The sequence below is a fragment of the Branchiostoma lanceolatum genome, chromosome 1 (genome assembly GCF_035083965.1).
Source record: "Branchiostoma lanceolatum isolate klBraLanc5 chromosome 1, klBraLanc5.hap2, whole genome shotgun sequence".
NCBI lineage: Eukaryota > Metazoa > Chordata > Leptocardii > Amphioxiformes > Branchiostomatidae > Branchiostoma > Branchiostoma lanceolatum.
The window spans coordinates 4870001-4874003 of NC_089722.1; positions in this window are offsets into that span (position 1 = coordinate 4870001).

Genomic DNA, 4003 nt, shown 5'->3' on the forward strand with positions numbered 1-4003 from the left:
CGCCTTCTTCAGTAGAATTATTGATCCTGAAGAAGGCGACAGTGGTCGTCTAAAATTCGATCCGTGAATATCTTAGTGTTGGAAGAAAGTTTAGCATTGTATTATGATTAATACCAATACAGATGAGCTTTCACTATAAGCTAACTTATTTTATTGTCGTCCTCATTTGATTGTGCATAGTTTGCAATGCATACACCAAAAGCAGTAAGTCATTACAGAAGCAACCTGATACGATTTTGGATCAGGTCTGACCGTCAGACGTTTCAAGTAGCACCCGCGTGCACTTATTTTCGCCAGTGACTCTGAGCAAGATTTCGAACAGCAGGTTTTTAACCGCGAACTATGAATTAAAATGAAAATAAAGTGAATACAATTTTAGATAGTCCCATTGGAAAACAAAGTCAAGATAAGGTTGGTGTAAAAGAAACAATAGCTCCCGACCGTTTCCAAAATCACATCCAGTTGCTTGAGTAACTGCTTGTGGCGTATCTTATTACCTGGATGTCCAACCTCCATCGACGTTGCAATGCATACATGTGTTTGTGTGTGGTATACGACAATGTAGGAGAGCAATAGTCAAGATGGGAAAGGCAGAGAGATTCTACCAAATTTGCCAAAAGATCAAAGATACTTGCAGATATAGTCATTTTCTTTACTGTAGTGCTCGTTTGATCGTCCACAGTGAGGCAAATAGTGTTAAAGTGATTTTGTTAAGTTTTATGTACAAACAAGTGTCTTTGACATGTATTCAACCACTACATCGGTGAGGAATATTTGTTGGGCTCGGAAACCTATGTGTTGGCAACTTTTATCGTTCTCAAAAGGAGTCTTGGCCTTCCCCAACCTTGTCCTAGTTGTCTTGACGGCTACTGACCCAAAACGTCAGAGAACCTATTGTCTACTCCAGCAGTTTTGTAGCCATTCATCATGTTAGCTGACACAATGGGGACCATGCAGACGATGGAGGGTCAAGGACCTCTTGTTTCAAATTGGATGATGCCGGACCTTTTCTCAAATATCTTACCATGAATCCACTGATAAATAAACGGATTGATTCCAAAGTGAGATGTGAATATTCATTTTAATTGGCAGATGGCAGGAAAATATCTGTACTTTGTTAGTGAGAGAAATTCCGTGTGTGTGTGTGCGTGTATGTGTGTGCGTGTGTGTCTGTCCGTGTGTGTGTGCGCCCGCCCGTATCTGTGTGCCCGTGTACGTGTGTGTGCGCCCGCCCGTGTATATATGTGTGTGTGTGTGTGTGTGTGTGCGCGTGTATGTATGTGCGTGTGTCCGTGTATGTATGTGTGTGTGTGCATCATAAAACTATATACAGGCTGTGCTGTCTGTAAATCTGATGGTACTTGATTCCATTTCGATATGCCTCTATACTGAAATGGTTTATTCGCTGAACTTGTTGTATGTTTGTCCTGTTTGTTCTGTGAATATCGAAGTTCTGTACTTTGGCTATGCTGGTCGGCGACTAGTGACAGACTGTTTTAGAGAGGTGCATGTTGTTTGGAGGATAGGATCTTGTGAAATGTGAACATTGTGGATTGCATGTATTCAGGTGGTAATAGCTTCCCATGTCAGACTTCAATGGATTAAACGTACCGACGTATATTGCATAGCGTGCAATGTATATTTTGTGTGTGTCCACATGACCATGTAGGCGAGCAATAGTCTGAAGACTGGATGAGCAAACTATTCTAATACCAAATGTAGTATTAATAGGTCCATGCCACTTTCACTACGCACACCATATTCACTGAAGATGCTGACTTATTTTATAATACAATGCTAAACTTTCTTCCAACACTAAGATATTCACGGATCGAATTTTAGACGACCACTGTCGCCTTCTTCAGTTTAATTATTGATCCTGAAGAAGGCGACAGTGGTCGTCTAAAATTCGATCCGTGAATATCTTAGTGTTGGAAGAAAGTTTAGCATTGTATTATGATTAATACCAATACAGATGAGCTTTCACTATAAGCTAACTTATTTTATTGTCGTCCTCATTTGATTGTGCATAGTTTGCAATGCATACACCAAAAGCAGTAAGTCATTACAGAAGCAACCTGATACGATTTTGGATCAGGTCTGACCGTCAGACGTTTCAAGTAGCACCCGCGTGCACTTATTTTCGCCAGTGACTCTGAGCAAGATTTCGAACAGCAGGTTTTTAACCGCGAACTATGAATTAAAATGAAAATAAAGTGAATACAATTTTAGATAGTCCCATTGGAAAACAAAGTCAAGATAAGGTTGGTGTAAAAGAAACAATAGCTCCCGACCGTTTCCAAAATCACATCCAGTTGCTTGAGTAACTGCTTGTGGCGTATCTTATTACCTGGATGTCCAACCTCCATCGACGTTGCAATGCATACATGTGTTTGTGTGTGGTATACGACAATGTAGGAGAGCAATAGTCAAGATGGGAAAGGCAGAGAGATTCTACCAAATTTGTCAAAAATCAAAGCTTCTTGCAGATTTAGTCATTTTCTTTACTGTAGTGCTCGTTTGATCGTCCATAGTGAGGCAAATAGTGTGAAAGTCATTTTGTTAAGTTATATGTACAATCGAGTATCTTTGACATGTATTCAACCACTTCATCGGTGAGGGATATTTTGTTGGGCTCGGACACCTATGTGTTGGCAACTTTTATCGTTCTGAAAAGTAGTCTACTGGCCTTCCCCAACCCTGTCTGAGTTGTCTTGACGGCTTATGACATAAAACGTCAGAGAACCTGCCCACTCCAGTAGTTTTGTAGCCATTCATCATGTTATCTGACACAATGGGGACCGTGCAGAGGAGGGAGGGTCATTGACCTCTTGTTTCAAACTGGATGATGCCGGACCTTTCCTCAAATATCTTACCATGAATCCACTGATAGATAAACGGATTGATTCCAAACTGACATGTAAATATTAATTTTAAGTGGCAGATGGCAGGAAAATATCTGTACTTTGTTAGTGAGAGAAATTCCGTGTGTGTGTGTGTATGTGTGCGTGTGTGCCTGCCCGTGTGTGTGTGCGCCCACCCGTATCTGTGTGCCCGTGTGCGTGTGTGTGCGCCTCCCCGTGTTTATGTGTTTGTGTGTGTGCGCGTGTATGTATGTATGTGTGTGTGTGCATCATAAAACTATATACAGGCTGTGCTGTCTGTAAATCTGATGGTACTTGATTCCATTTCGATATGCCTCTATTCTGAAATGGTTTCTTCGCTGAACTTGTTCTTTGTTTGTCCTGTTTGTTCTGTGAATATCGAAGTTCTGTACTTTGGCTATATGCTGGCCGGCGACTAGGGACAGATTGTTGTAGAGAGATGCAGGTTGCTTGAGGATAGATTCTTGTGAAATGTGCACATTTTGGTTAAATGTATTCAGTTGTATTCATTTTGTTGGGCTTGGATACATATATAAAAAACGATAAAAGTTGCCAATATACATATATATATATATATGTGTTGGCAACTTTCATCGTTCTCAAAAGTAGTCTACTGGCCTTCCCCAACCCTGTCCGAGTTGTCTTGACGGCTACTGACCCAAAACGTCAGAGAACCTATTGTCTACTCCAGCAGTTTTGTAGTCACTCATCATGTGAGCTGACACAATGGGGACCGTGCAGAGGAGGAAGGGTCATTGACCTCTTGTTTCAAATTGGATGATGCCCGGACCTTTCCTCAAATACCATACCATGAATCCACTGATAAATAGACGAATTGATTCCAAAGAAACATGTAAAAGTTGATTTATATTGCACGGCGGCTGTCTGATGACTCCTAACGATACAGGTACCTATAGAGTCAACGAATATCAGTCGTATGTATGCGTGTGTGTGTGTGTGTGTGTGTTTGTGTGTGTGTGTGTGTTTGTATGTGTGTGTGTTTGTGTGTGTGTATGTTTGTGTATATGTGCGTGTGTGTGTGTGTGTGTTTCTTAGAATGAAATGTAGCACAGTGGAATTTGAACATTCATTTTGTTGGTATGTGCACATTAAAAATA